The following is a 15,828-nucleotide window of genomic DNA, read 5'->3' on the forward strand; positions in this document are numbered from 1 at the left end:
GAATTTCTTTCTCAAATCAATCTACAAGAATAAAATACCCAACTTTCTTCTCTAAAAGTTTGAAATGACAAATATAGGGTATCGGAGAAGGGGGTATCCTACCTAATTCTCAATCTGGCTTTTAGAAATGGTAGTAATACTACATGTACAGACTAATACTGATCTGCTAATGACTGTTACATATATCAAGAAGTGTTTAACTCAGCAGAGTAGGAAATGGCTGATGGTAGGAGATAAATATGAACTTAGTGATCAGATCCCCCAAGGCAAACACAGAGTATGAGAATCTAATTGATATTTAGGATATATAAGCCCTTGTTTTCACTTTTTCTCAAACTACTTAAAGGCATGTTAGCTTTTTCACTGTAAATATGCAGCTTCCTTGTATACACTAGCAAATGATGCTGTATTAAAGATGGTGTATTAAAGTCTATCTTACACTTGTTGGAAAAGCAGCACTAACATCAACACATTTTAGAACATGATCTTACCAGGTACTTTACCTGATGGCAGCTGACAGGAGAGGTGAAATGTTCTGCAGTTTATACATGAGGGATCTGAGACTCAAAGAGATTGGATGACCTGTCTAAAGCCACAGTGTCAGGAGAGGAGCCTGCAACCAACCTAGAGTCATCTAGTTCCAAGTCTTGTTTGTTTTGCACACGAACTTCTAAAAGCAGAATGTGTATCGGGACCTGGGGTTCTTGGGCTGCGGAGTAGAGTGTCCACTTTGCCATGTTTCCAGGTCTGCTGTTGTCCTCAGTTCCCCAGCCACAAACATTCCTTCTCTTGTTGGAAAATTTAGTAAGATCTTAAGCTGTTTTCTTCTTAAACTATGGGGCTACCAAGTGTGCTTTTGAAAACTCCTTTTATCAGTTGGATGTATCTCCATCTACTTATGACTCCATAACAATTTGTATCATCATGAGAGGTTGGATTTTAAGTATTTTTCTTCCTGAATTGATATAAAATTGCCTGATATAATCAGACAGTGAATTAACCTTGAGTAATAGTCACTGAAAATATTACTATTTTGTCTTTCAGTTCTAGATGTGATAAAAAGTAGATTTTTGTAAAACATTCATAAGATTAAAAAAGGAAAATGTAAATAAAAATAGCCAAATTCTCGTTGCTCAGTGATATTGTTAATATGTTGATGAATATCCATTCAGTTTTCAAAAGGCTATTATGAGCATTATAAAGGGTTAAGATATAAATAATGCACATGTATAATACACATCTTTTTGTGTGATTTTTTTCTGTGAGCATTTAAAACTACTAAATATTACAGGAACCAGGCACATAGCATTTTATGCAGTATTGCAGTTCCTCTAGAATGTCTACTGACAAGCTTTCCTTTCCTTTGTGTATTTGTTGTTTGTATTTACCATTAGTGAGTATCTTCAGATATACATTGCAACACACACGCATTCTGGAATTCTGGGAAGGTCAGAGGGCAAGTCTTAGAAGCTGGTTCTCTCCTGCCATCTTGTGGGACCCAGAGACTGCTCAGGTCATCAGGCCTGTGTGCAAACTCCTTTACCCACTGGACCATCCTTCCAGCTCAAATTTTAGTATTCCTGATGTCAAAGTACATTGGAATAGCAGCATATGTTTGTTTTTTGTCAGTATTTTAGTAAGGTTCTTTTATAGGTTTACTCTTTTGGTGATGTGGCACACACAAGCCGTGGAGTCCACATGGAGGTCAGAGGACAACCTCAGGGAGTTAGCACTCCTCAGCCATTATCCACAGTGGGCTCTGGGGACCAAGCTCCAGTGGTCAAGTTCATATGTGACAAGCGTCCTTACCCTTTGAGCACCTCAAAGGCCTCATTTTTTGACATATTTTAAATTAACATCATTTTTAGAGCCTTGTAGGTTTAGAGCAAAATTGAATGGAAAGTAGAGACGGTTCCCGTAACCCCACTGTCTCTATAACCCTCTTCCCCAATGACATCCCACACCATGGGGTATTTGCTCTAACTGTGAACTTGCATTGATGAGTCACTGATAGTCCATAGTACTTATTAGGGCTCGTTCTTACATAGGCTATGAATTTTGACAAGCCTTATCTTCTAGAATATGTGCTTTAAAACTGCACTTACTTTATGCATAGCAATAAATTTTACATATTTACATAATAGAATGATTTGATATAGTTTAAAACAGAAGAAAAAGGGATAACACTTAAACCTGTTTATATTTATACATTATAGGTTAAGATCCCCGTATGAGGGAAGAACAGTGTGCGTGCGTGCGTGCGTGCGTGCGTGCGTGTGTGTGTTTACTTCTGAGTTTGGGTCACCTCATTTAATAATTTATTTTCCAGGTCCATCCATTCTCCTACAAACTTCACAATTTCATTTTTCTTTACAGATGAGTAATCTCCCATTTTGCATATGTTCCACATTTTCATTACCCATTAGTCTATTGGCAACACCTATCCTGGTTGTATTTCCTTGCTGTTGGGAATAAGCAGCAATAGGAATGGATATGCAAATGTATCTGCGCTAAGATATGGAGTTCTTTAGGTATATAACCAAGAATGCTATAGCTGAGGCACATGCTGGTTAAATTTTTAATGTTTGAGGCACCCCTAAACTAATGTCCTTAATGGCTGTATTGATTTTCACTCCCACTAGCACTGAATAAATGTTCCTCTTTGCCTGTTGTAAAATATTTTATCAACTCAGATATCTTATATTTTAAAATTCATATTTTCATTTCTGTTTAGGAAACCAACAACTTCTGTTCCTCCTCCTCTGAGACAAGGTGTTGTTATGTAGCCCAGGGGTCATCTGAGATTTAATTCTGTATGTATGTTTCTTATCAGTTAATGAATAAAGCACTGTTTGGCTAGTGAGGCAGAATGATAGGTGGGACTAGGAGAGGAGAATTCTGGGAAGTGTAGGCAGAGTGAGAGTCATCATGTGATCCTGGAAGGAGAGGTCTCGAGTTAGACGTTCTCTGGCAAGATAAGACCATGTAGAAATACTTAGATTAATAGAAATGGGTTAATAATTAAGAGAGAGCTGGCCAATAAGAAAGACCAAGCCAATAGCCAATACTATTATAATTAATATAGCATGCGAGTGTTCATTTGGGGTGACTCGGCTGTGAGACCAGGCTGACAGGAGTTCCTATAACAAAATGGCACCCCACATTGAGAGCCAATTGAAGGGAAGGATGTAATTATATCACTAGACCCAAGATGATAAATGGGTGTTTATTGGGAACAAGTATACAGAAAAATACAAAGAACCGCCAGAGTGTTTTACTGCCTTCCTACCGGATCCACTGACCCAACAGAAAGAGTGCGCAAAGGAAAGCCACTGCCTCAATCTCCACTCTTTCCGATTCCATCCGCCTGAAGCCATACCCAAAGAGGTGTGGCCACTATTTCAGGTCCACAGACAAGATGCCTATACTGGGGAGCCTCAACCTTGAACCTCTTATTGTCTTAACATGTGGAGTACTGTTTACAGAAGAATGATTCTGTGCTCATCTAGAAAAGTCTAATGTCCACCATTGTGTTGTAGATATTTCTTTAAATTGTCCATGTCCCCAAAATCTTCTGTTTATGGTAATGGGTTGTACTTTTTTAATGTAACTTTTGTTTGGAAAATTTAATTATGTAGTTGGACATATATAAATCACAAATTTCCCTTCAGCTACATACTACTTTACTGAAGAACTTTCATTGGCTCAACAGTTGTCCTATTGCTTTCAGATGAGTTTTCTGAATGGCTGGTTTCTGATTTCAGTGAGAAGACTCCTGATATTTTTTGTCTATCACCTAGACTCCAGGGTGGAATGAAGCCATGTATCTGCCTTTGCCAAGTATGGCTTAGGATTATTTTGAGTAGCAGGAACTCTAAGCAGGACACTCAGACCACAAAAACCAATCCAGACCAGTGGTGGAGGGCTCTAGGTTTTGCTGAAAGTCTCTGTACTCATCAGCAGTTACAGAGCAAACAACTTCTCCCCAAGATCAGATGTGTCTATTGTTTCAAGTGCAGATCTCTCCTGGGATTAGCAGTACCTCAGAACACATTCCGTTCTCCTGTTATTTAGGGTCCTCACATTGGGTCTTCACATCACCCACCCCTTGTCCACCTGAAATGCTGGTACCAATTGTCTGGTAAACCTTCTGGCCACATACATCTTTCTGATTCCTTATCACTTGGAATTGAAGATGTTCCAAGGAATTAGATGGCTGGAGATGGAGAAGTGAGTGAGGCAGCTTGGTTATCTTAGAAAGCACCGCTTGTGTGGAGAGGGCAAGTTCTGGGGATTCATAAAACACAGAACTGCTTTGCTGAGAAAGGAACAGAGAGTGGAGGTGTGGACCACATGCCCCTTGCAATCTGCTTTCAGACGAATGGGCTTGATCTTTCTCAAAAGCCATCACGACTAAGTGAGCCAATGCAAAGTTCTGGATCCTGAAAAAAAAAGAGTTTAAATCCTTGTTCCACCACTTTTTAATTCTTTGACCCAAGGTAAATTACTTACCCTTTTGTATCACAATTTTTCAGATTTAAATGGGGGAGTAGTATTAGATGCCTTTCTAATAGGGTTATGTAGTGCCTTAAGTAGGCAAATAAATGCTACAATTACACGTACACATTTAGAAACCATGTACTAGTATATATTATACCCATGTGTATAATATTTAAACGAGTTCATGGCACAGGACTAGCTATCATTATTAAGGTAACCTTATCTTCATTGTTTTTAATTGAGCTTTTTTGACCATTTAGTTAGCTGAGAAATCGCCTCAGTTACCAGCATAAGTTCCCACTTTTGACTTTAGTACTTATATGAATTTTCCATTTAAATACTTAATGTATTTTAATACACTTAAAACTGTACATGTGTTTTAGGATTAAGATAGATGTGGCTGTCACAGTCTGATGGGCAATTACCATTTTAAAATCAGCTTCTAGTCACAATTTGGATTAGAGGAGTCCACCTGAGCTGGGTGGGCTAGGTGCAACCTGCTAATAACCTTAGACCTTGGGAGGCTAAGACGGGAGGATCTCAGGTGTGAGAGCATCCTGAGTTACAGGCAGGACCCAATGACTGATACTTACATAGAAGGAAGATTAGCAGTGCAATGACCATATTGTACAGTGTGCTCTGTGGTTCTCACTGTAACCCTTGGCATTTCCACTTACAGTGATGGCAGCCAAGAGGGGCTGATATAAAATAAGTAGACCCGGTCCTGTAATCAATCTGGAGCCTTCCACTTAGCACCTGGATGATGGGGCTACATCCCAAAGGGCACCAGAGGTGCTGTTTTGAGAAAGACCTACTCTCCCAAAGTTTCCCAAGTTAATTTTGTTTTTAACTGCTGAAGAACTTCCCTATTTGCATTGACTCTCAATGACCTACCTTCAGGCAAACCCAACCTACAGTCAGAGGTGTGGATTAAAATAGAACTGTGTATTTGGATGCATAACAATTTTTACCTATGGGATTTTGTGGTATTTCATGCTAGCAGCACAAGAATCAGTGTACCTGGATCAACCAGTTTAGGAGGCAGGCGGGGTGGTGCCTGTGCTAACAGGGCCCCTGCTCAGGCTTTGTAGACTTTCTGTTGATAAGCCTTCTATGTTCATTTCCTTAATGGGATGGTAGCCTTTTCAGTTGTTCTTTTGTATGTTCATGGTGACTTGGATCATTAGCACCTGCTCTTTGCAATGCGGGAGGCTGACAAGGTGAAAGGGAAAAGGCAGAAGAATATGAACTTGCAAAGATTCAGCTTTTATAGCAGCCTTGCAGTATGGAAACATGCAGGAAAATGAGAGAGAGAGAGAATAGAGACAATATCACAGACAAGCAATGCTACTGTTAATTCGAGGTTTTTTGTTGGTTTTTGTTTTTTTTCATGTAATTGCCTGGGTACAGGTAGTTCTCACTACAGAAAAATACCCTTCAAAGTCTATGGAATAAATGGGAGCTTGAGTTTAGGAAAAACAACTATTTAACATAGATGAGATTACTTTTCTTGTTATGTTTCATATGCACATTTAGTTTGTTCTTTAACAATACTATTATGGAAGGTTCAAATGATGCCAGTATGGGTGGCACTTTGGTCCCCCTCCCCCTCCCCCTCCCCTCCTTCCCCTCCTCCTCCTCCTCCTTCTTCATATTCTTCTCTCTCCTCCTCCTCCTCCTCCTCCTCCTTCATCTCCTCCTCCTCCTCCTCCTCCTCCTGCTCCTCCTCCTCCTCTCCTTTTTCTACATCTGGCCAGTCTTGAATTCACAGAGGTCCTCCTGCCTCTGCTTCCCAAGTGCTGGAACAAAGCATACACCACCACATCTAGCTTGATGTTCTGTTGGTTGGGAGTTATGGTAGAAGACTGTGAGAGCATAACGTAGTGGCATCAGACAAAGAGGCAGCAAGAGAATATTGATTTTCTTACACTTGTTTTAAAACTGAATATGTTGTGATTAGAAAGGTGTTAAAATCATAAAGTTCTATATAAAATTTGCTTTTTATAAAGTCCTCTAGAGAAGCAAATCAATACTAAATTACATTGTTGTACTAACAAAATGCTTGTGAATTGGGGCATTACTTAAGTTCAACATAAGAAGAGGTTTTGATCTTACATCTGGCCCATTAAAAGATATTTTCTTCTAGAACTATTAAACTTTATTTCAGCCTGTCATAAATATGTATTACTTCTTGCCTTTATTAATCCTTTTTGTGTATCTATAGCTATATCAGAAAATGTAGTTTACTTAGAAATAGTGATCAAAACTCACATATTCGATATCTTTTACAGCTTTTTTATTTAAATTAGAAACAGGATTGTTTTACATGACAATCCCAGTTCCCTTCTCCCTCCTGTCCACCCCTACCCACCCACCCCCAACTAAAACCCTATCTATATCACATATCCTTTCTGCTCCTCCAAAGATGGTGAGGCCTCCCATAGGGTGTCATCAGTGTCTATTGTATCCTTTGGGATAGGGCTTAGGCCCACCCTCCTGTATTATGGCTCAGGGATTATTCCTCTATATGGAAGGGGCTCCCAAAGTCCACACCTATGCTAGGGATAAGTACTGAACTACTACAGGAGGTCCCGTAGATATCAGAGGTTTCCTCACAGAAACCCATGTTCCTGGGGTCAGGATCAGCCCCATGCTGGTGTTCCAGCTATCAGTCTGGGGAGCAAGAGTTCCTCGATGTTCAGGTCAGCTGTTCCTTTGGGTTTCACCAGCCTGGTCTGGACCCCTGTGCTCTTCACTCATCATTCTCTTCATCTGGGTTCCTGTTCAGTTCGGTGATTAGTTGTGGGTGTCTGCTTCTACTTCCACCAGCTGCTGGATGAAGCCTATAGGATGGCATATAAGTTAGTCATCAATCTCATAATCAGGGGAGGGCAGTTAAGGTAGCCTTTCCTCCGTTGCTGAGATAGTTAGCTGGTGTCATCTTTGTAGATCTCCAGACATTTCCCTAGTGCCTGATTTCTCTGTAAACCTAAAATGTCTCCCTCTATTATGGTATCTCCATTCTTGTTATCATCTATTCTTCCCATGACTCAACCTTTCTTCTCTCGCATGTCCTCTGCATCCCTCCTCTTCTCCCCTTCTCATTCTCCTAGCTCCCTCCCCCCTCTTCCCGTGCTCAAAATTTGCTCAGGAGATCTTGACCCTTTCCCCTTCTTCAGGGGACCATGTATGTCTCTCTTAGTGTCCTCCTTGTTTATTAGCTTCTTTGGCAGTCTGGATTGTAGGCTGGTAATCCTTTACTCTATGTCTAAAATCCACATATGAGTAAAGACATACCATGTTTGTCTTTTTGCGATTGGGTTACCTCGCTCAGAATGGTTTCTTCTAGTTCCATTTGTTTTCCTGAAAATTTCAAGATTTCATTTTTTTTTGTTTTTGTTTTTGTTTTTGTTTTTTCCGCTGAGTAGTACTCCATTGTGTAAATGTACCACATTTCTCTATCCATTCTTCGGTTAAGGGGATCTAGGCTGTTTCTGGCTATTACAAACAGTGCTGCTATGAACATCGTTGAACAAATGTCCTTGATGTATGAATGTGGAATTACTGGATCTTGTGGATTCCCATTTTCCTGAGGAATCGCCATACTGCTTTCCAAAGTGACTGTACAAATTTGCACTCCCACCAGCAGTGGAGGGGTGTTCCCCTTTCTCCCCATCCTCTCCAACATGAACTGCCATTGGTGTTTTTGATTTTAGCCATTCTGACAGGAGTAAGATGGTATCGCAGAGTTGTTTTGATTTTCATTTCCCTGATGGCTAAGGATGTTGAGCACTTTCTTATGTGTCTTTCAGACATTTTAGATTCCTCTGTTGAGAATTCTCTATTTAGTTCTGTACCCCACTTTTTAATTGGATTACTAGGTGTTTTGGAGACTAGCTTCTTGAGTTCTTTGTATATTTTGGAGATCAACCCTCTGTCACATGTGGGGTTGGTGAATATCTTTTCCCAGGTCTGTGGGCTGCTGTTTTCTCTTGCTCACTGAGTCCTTTGCCTTACAGAAGCTTCTCAATTTCAGGAGGTCCCATTTATCAATTGTTGACCTAAGTATGTGTGCTATTGGTGTAATGTTCAGGAAACAGTCTCCTGTACCAATTAATTCAAGGTTATTTCCCTCTTTGTCTTCCAATAGGTTCAGTGTAGCTGGATTTATGTTGAAGTCTTTGATACATTTTGACTTAAGTTTTGTGCAAGGCGATAGGCTTGGGTCTAACTGCAGTCTTCTACATGTCCACAACCAGTTATGCCAGCACCATTTTTGAAGATGTTCTTTGTTCCGTCATATAAATTTGGATTGTTTATCAAAAATCTAGTGTTTATAGGTGTGTGTCTTAATATCAGGGTTTTCAACTCTATTACATTGGTCTCCCTGTCTATTTTTGTGCCAATACCAAGCTGTTTTCAGGACTATAGCTCTGTAATAGAGCTTGAAGTCAGGGATGGTGATGCTTCCAGAAGTTCCTTTATTGTACAGGGTTGTTTTGGCTATCCTGGGTCTTTTGTTTCTCCATATAAAGTTGAGAATTGTTCTTTCATGGTCTGTGAAGAATTGTGTTGGGATTTTGATGGGGATTGCATTGAATCTGTAGATTGCTTTTGGCAAGATTGCCAGTTTTACTATGTTGATCCTATCCAAGAGCATGGAAGATCTTTGCATTTTCTGATATCTTCTGTAATTTCTTTCTTCAGAGACTCAAAATTCTCATGGTACAGGTCTTTTACATTTTTGGTTAGTGTTACCACAAGGTATTTTATGTTGTTTGTGGCAATTGTAAAGGGTGATGTTTCTCTAACTTCTTTTTCCACCAATATGTCATCGGTATATAGTAGGGCTACAGATTTTTTTTAATTAATCTTGTATCCTGCCACTTTGCTGAAGGTGTTTATCAGTTGTAGGAGTTCCCTGGTAGAGTTTTTCGGGTCACTAATGTAGGCTATCCTATCATCTGTAAATAGTGAGAGTTTTACTTCTTCCTTTCCGATTTGTATTCCATTGATCTCCTTTTGTTGTCTTATTGCTCTAGCTAGAACTTCAAGGACAATATTGAAGAGAGTGGACAGCTTTGTCTTGTCCCTGATTTTAGAGGAATTGGACTGAATTTCTCTCCATTTAATTTGATGTTGGCTGTTGCCTTGCTGTTTATTGCTTTTCTTATGTTGATGTATGTTTCTGTTATCCCTGATTTCTCCAGGACCTTTATCATGAAGGGGTGTTGGATTTTGTCAAAGGCTTTTCAGCATCTAGTGAGATGATCATGTGTTTTTTTTCCCTCAGTCTGTTTATATGGTGGATTACATTGATGGATTTTCATATGTTGAACCATCTTTGTATCCCTGGGATGAAGCCTACTTGATCATGGTGGATGATTTCTCTGATGTGCTCTTGGATTCGATTTGCCAGTATTTTATTGAGAATTTTTGCATCAATGTTCATGAGGGATATTGGTCTGTAGTTCTCTTGCTTAGTTGTGTCTTTGTGTGGCTTAGGTATCAAGGTTATACCTTTGTAGGCTCGTAAAAAGAGTTTGGAAATGTCCCTTCTGCTTCTATTGTGTGGAAAAATTTGAGGAGTATTGGTATTAGCTCTTCTTTGAATTTCTGGTAGAATTCTGTAGTGAATCCATTTGGCCCCGGGTTTTTTTTTTTTTTTTTTTTTTTTTTTTTTTTTTTTTTTTTTTTGGTTGGGAGACTTTTGATGACTGTTTCTATTTCCTTAGAGGTTATAGGTCTGTTTAAGTTGCTTATCTGTTCTTGATTCAATTTTGGTAAGTGATATCTGTCCAGAAAATTGTCCATTTCATTTAAATTTTCAGATTTTGTGGAGTACAGGTTTTCAAAGTATGACCTGAAGATTCTCTGGATTTCCTCAGTGTCTGTTGTTATATCTTCCTTTTCATTTCTGATTTTGTTAATTTGCATGTTCTCTCTCTCCCTTTTGGTTAGTTTGGATAATGGTATGTTAAGGGTTGCTGCATGCACTCAAAGATGAACTGTAGTCCGTGATGGTAAGACTTCTTTATTCAGGTAAACACCAGTTCAAAATGCAAGCCAGAGCAAGCTCACAGGAAGCAAGCTAGCTCGGCCAGAGAGAAGGGGAAGGGGTCTCCACATGCAGCCCTTAAGAACCTTCCCTTATGTCACCCTTCACCCTGCCTTCCTGGGTGTGTCCCAGTACACCTGGCACCTGTCCGGGTTGCCTGGGGCGGGGCTATGATGTCTCCCTACAACGGTATGTCTATCTTGTTGATTTTCTCGAAGAACCAACTCTTTGTTACATTGATTCTTCGAAATGTTTTGTTTTGACTTTATTGATTTCTGCCCTCAGTTTGATTATTTCCTGGTGTCTGCTCCTCCAGGGTGAATTTGCTTCTAATTGTTCTAGAGCTTTCAGCTGTGATGTCAACTCTCTGGTGGGGCTATTCTTTTGTTTCTTCATGTGAGCACTTGCAGCTATGAACTTTCCTCTTAATACTGCTTTCAGAGTGTCCCATAAGTTTGGGTATGTGTGTCTATATTTTCATTGAATTCTAGGAAATCTTTAATTTCTTTCTTTATTTCTTCCTTGACCCAGCAATTGCATGTTGTTCAATTTCCATGAGTTGGTAGGTTTTCTGCACTTTGTTTTGTTTTTGATTTCTAACTTTAAAGCATGGTGATCTGATAAGACACAGGGGATTATTCCAATTTTTCTTTCTTTTTTTTTTTGTATCTGTTGTGGTTTGTTATGTTGCCGAGTATGTGGTTGGTTTTTGAGAAGGTTCCATGTGATGCTGAAAAGAAGTTATATTCTTTTGTGTTTGAATAGAAAGTTCTGTAGATGTCTGTTAATCCCAATTGGGTTGTAATTTCTGTTAGTTCCTTTGTCTCTTTGTTAATTTTCTGTCTGGTGGTCCGGTCCAGTGTTGAGAGTGGGGTGTTGAAGTCTCCCACTATAACTGTGTGAGGTCTTATTTGTGATTTGAGTTTTAATAATGTTTCTTTTACGAATGTTGGTGCCTTTGTATTGGGGCATAGATGTTTAATATTGAGACTTCTTTCTGATGGATTTTTTCTTCTGATGAATATGAAATGACCTTCTTCATCTCTTTTGATTGATTTTAGTTTGAAGTCTAACTTATTAGATACTAGGATAACTACCCCAGCTCCTTTCTTTGGTCCATTTGATTGGAATATCTCATCCTAACCCTTTACTCTGAGGTAATGTCTGTCTTTGAATTTGATGTGTGTTTCTAGTATGCAGCAGAAGGATGGTTTCTGTCTTCATATCCAATCTGTTAGCCTGTGTATTTTTATAGGCGAGTTAAGTCCATTAATATTGAGGGAAATGAAAATCCATTGAGTGCTTATTCTTGTTTGTTTTTGATTTATTGTTAGTACTGCTATTGTATGTGGATTTACCCTGACTTTTATTTTGTGTTTTTGTAGAGTGGGACTATCTATTGCTTATGTTTATGTGAGTGTAGTTAATTTCCTTAGGTTGGACTTTTCCTTCCAGTACTTTCTGTAGGGCTGGATTAGTGGTTACTTATTGTTTAAATCTGGTTTTGTCGTGGAATATCTTGTTTTCTACATTTATAGTGATTGAAAGCTTTGCTGGGTATAGTAGAACACAGCTGTGTTCTCTCAGAGTTGGTAGAATATCTATCCAGGTCCTTCTGGCTTTCAGAGTTTCCATGGATAAGTCTGGTGTAATTCTCTTAGGTTTGCCTTTATATGTTACTTGGCCTTTTTCCCTTGCTGCTCTTAATATTTTTTCTTTATTCTGTACGTTTGGTGTTTTAATTATTATGTGACGAGGAGACTTTCTTTTGTGGTCCACTCTATTTGGTGTTCTGTAGGTATCTTGTACTTTCATTGGCATGTCTTTCTTTAGGTTGGGAAAGTTTTCTTCTATGATTTTGTTGAATATGTTTTCTGCACCTTTGAGTTAGGTTTCTTTACCTTCTTCTATACCTATTATCCTTAGGTTCAGTATGTTCACAGTGTCCCATATTTCCTGGATATTTTGTGTTATGGATTAGTTGGACTTCAGATTTTCTTTGCTTGATGAGTTTATTTCCTCTAGTTTATCTTCAGCATCTGAGATTTTATCTTCCATCTCTTGTATTCTGTTGGTTATGCTTGCATCTGTGGTTCCTGATTGTTTACTCAGCTTTTCCATTTCCAGCATTCCCTCAGTTTGTGTTTTCTTTATTGTCTCTAATTCAGTTTTTAGGTCCTGAACTGTTTCATTCAGCTGTTTAATTGTATTTTCTTGGCTTTCCTTGATTTCTTGCATCTTTTGGTTTGTCTTTTCTTCCATTTCTCTGAAGGATTTTCTGATTTACTCTCTTAGGTATCTAGCATCTGCATGAAGTTGTTTTTAAGGTGGCTCACTTCTGCTTCTTCTGTGTTGGGATGTTCATGTCTTGCTGGTGTAGAGTCCCTAGACTCTGGTGGTGTCATATTGGTTTTCCTGTTGTTGTATGTGTTCTTATAGTGTTGTCTTCCCATCTCTTCTTCCAGTGGTGTCACTTCCTTTCCTGGTGTGTATGGGTCCGTTGTTCTCTTCAGGTGGGTGCAATTGGCTCTGATACCCTGATGGGTCTCAAGTTGGGTGCAGGTAGATCTGAGGCACTCACTCTCCAGGAGGGTGAGAGCAGGACTGGCACAGAGATGCCAGCAGACTCTGCATTGCTTGGTCCTCAGGGTTTGAGTCGTCCTGTCTGCAGACCCTTGGGTAGGAGTTCCCAGAGTGGGCAGGAGGAAGTTGGGACCAAGGCAGGGGCCGGAGCAGCTCACCTCTGTCCTCTCTGTACTCTGTGGGGGCCGGAATAGCCCAGTGAGCTCCACATATTCTATATCTAATCAAGATATTTTAATGTAGTCTTTCAGTCTTGAGTATTGTCTGTAAATTCTTAAGTTGTGGTGAGATCATAAAGGTGTAGAACTCTTGATCCCAAACCTGCAGGATAGCTGCACTGCAATAAGCTCTTAGTAACTTTCATTTTAACCCAAACAAGGTGTACAACAAGCCTAGAAATAGATATCACTATTTTGTTTACTATTAGGAAAACTGAACTTCAAAAATGTCAGACATTCAATATCATGCTGTTTATTAAAAACCAGTTCAGGATTCCCTTATATCTTGCTCTTTCAATTAGAACCAAAGCAATTATTTAGATGTTCTATGTAATTCCAGCCTGTTATGGTTTGGATATTAAATTTTCCTTCAAAAGGTTCATATAGAGAAGACTTGGTTTTCCAATACAAGCAATGTTAGAATTGGGGCTTTGGGAGAGGTGGTTGGATGATGAAGGCTCTACATTAATCAATAAGCTAATCAACTGATAGGAAATTTGAATAGACCTATGAAATTGTGGTTTACTTAGTGCAATTGTGTAACAATAAATCTTTACGACAGCCTCCAGAGCCCCGCTGCCATGTGACCACCCAAAATAACACACAGAGACTTATATTAGTTTCCAATGCTGCTGGCCAATTGACTAAGATTTCTTATATTCTAGCTCAGTCTTAATTATTATAAATTTATATTTTATAAGACTTATCTTATCAAGGATGCCTTCCACTGGTATCCACTTCCAGGAATCACATGGTGGCTCCACAGAAAAGAGAGCAGGAGGAAGAGCAAGAGCAAGAGCAAGAGACCCTATCCCTCAGCTTTTAAGTTGTCAGACAAGACCCTGTCTAGTGCTTGCCCCAGAAGTAATTGGCTAAATTGATCAAAACCTTACAATACTTCCCTTTTTCCCTAAATAAGGCAACTCTAATCCTAACATGAAACTATTCACAATAAGAACAACTATCAAGTATTGTGCAGAATAAAGAAAGGGTAATAATTTAAACAAAAGTGAAACTACAGCCAACAAGTACAACATCAAGCACGAAACACATACTAAATGGTCAGGCCATAGGTAATTGGCAAATGACAGAGATTATTCCAATGGCTGTCCAATCCTGAAAAATCTAAGTCTTGTACCTAATATGCCTTTGCTAAGATAGGAGAGGATTGTAATGTAATTATCTAATCTTCAACCCCATCAAAGACCTGAGAAGGAAAATAATATTACCTGAGTAAGCAGGAAGAACAAGCAAATGACTTCCAAAAGATTCAAGAAATGACAGAATCAGCTGGCTCCCTGGACAGTCACTCAATGTTTCTCTATAGCACTGGGGCAACCAGCTTTGTCTATAGGACTAGAATGTCTGACAGACCATTTTCAGAAGCAGGAAAATTTGGAAGACTGTCCTACTTTGTCTAGGCAAGGTTCAACAGTCACTTTTACTTGTATCCTGCTTGTCTGGATTGGAGAGTGTACTTAATGTCAGCAGTTGAGGCAAGGTCGGTTATTGCCCAATAGGCCAAGAAGAAAACAAGCTTCATATGCAGTGTCTTTGGTGCCCATCATTCTCTCAGGGGTAGAGAGTAGATCAATGCTGCCAGGAGCAGTTGTACCTCACATCAACAGAATTCTAAATCATTAAAACATTTAAATGCCATATTCTATAAATCTTTGAAGTATCTGAAGATTACCTGTCTGTATAGAATATATCTTTATGCATCTGGAGAGCCTGACTAACATAACTATAATGATATGGTTGTGAGCTGTCATGTGGGTACTGAGTATTGAACCTGGGTCCTCTGAAAGAGCTCCAAGTTCTCTGAACCACTGAGTCATCTATTTGAAGTTTCAAATTCCAGGCCATTCTCACTTATCTCTCTGCTTCATGATTGCTATCTCAACATGTAAGATCTCAGCTAATGCATCAGCACCATGCCTGCCTGCTGCCATGACTTCTCCATCATGGTCATGAACTCAAATGCTTGAAGCTGTAAGCAAGCACCCTACAATCTCTTTATTCTATAAGTTGCCTTGGTTGTAGTGTATCCTTACAGCAATAGGAGTAACCAAGGCAGATCTTCATGCTAATTTATTAACAAAGCCCAAGCCTGGCCATTCCCTGAAATGACAGAGATCTGTGAAAAAGCAGCTGGTGTTTCTGGCAGTTGCCATGTAGCCACAATTTCCCATTCTGATTACAGCGTAAAAATGCAGGTCATTAAAGCAGAAAACCATTAATGAAAAATAGATTTTCCACTCCAAAGGGGAAATGGTTTAGCATTATACTAACTTGTATCTAATACCATTGATATAAGTTTACTTTGTATTACTATAGTTTGTCTCTTCCTGGATTACCTCAATCAGCAAATTTAATGGGTTTATATACTTTGTTGTTTTGTGTAGATTTCACAAAGTGTTTTCACAGACTGACATTTGGATGATACTTTTAAAATACAGACAAAGAATA

Source organism: Cricetulus griseus, assembly GCF_003668045.3.
Source record: "Cricetulus griseus strain 17A/GY chromosome 1 unlocalized genomic scaffold, alternate assembly CriGri-PICRH-1.0 chr1_1, whole genome shotgun sequence".
NCBI lineage: Eukaryota > Metazoa > Chordata > Mammalia > Rodentia > Cricetidae > Cricetulus > Cricetulus griseus.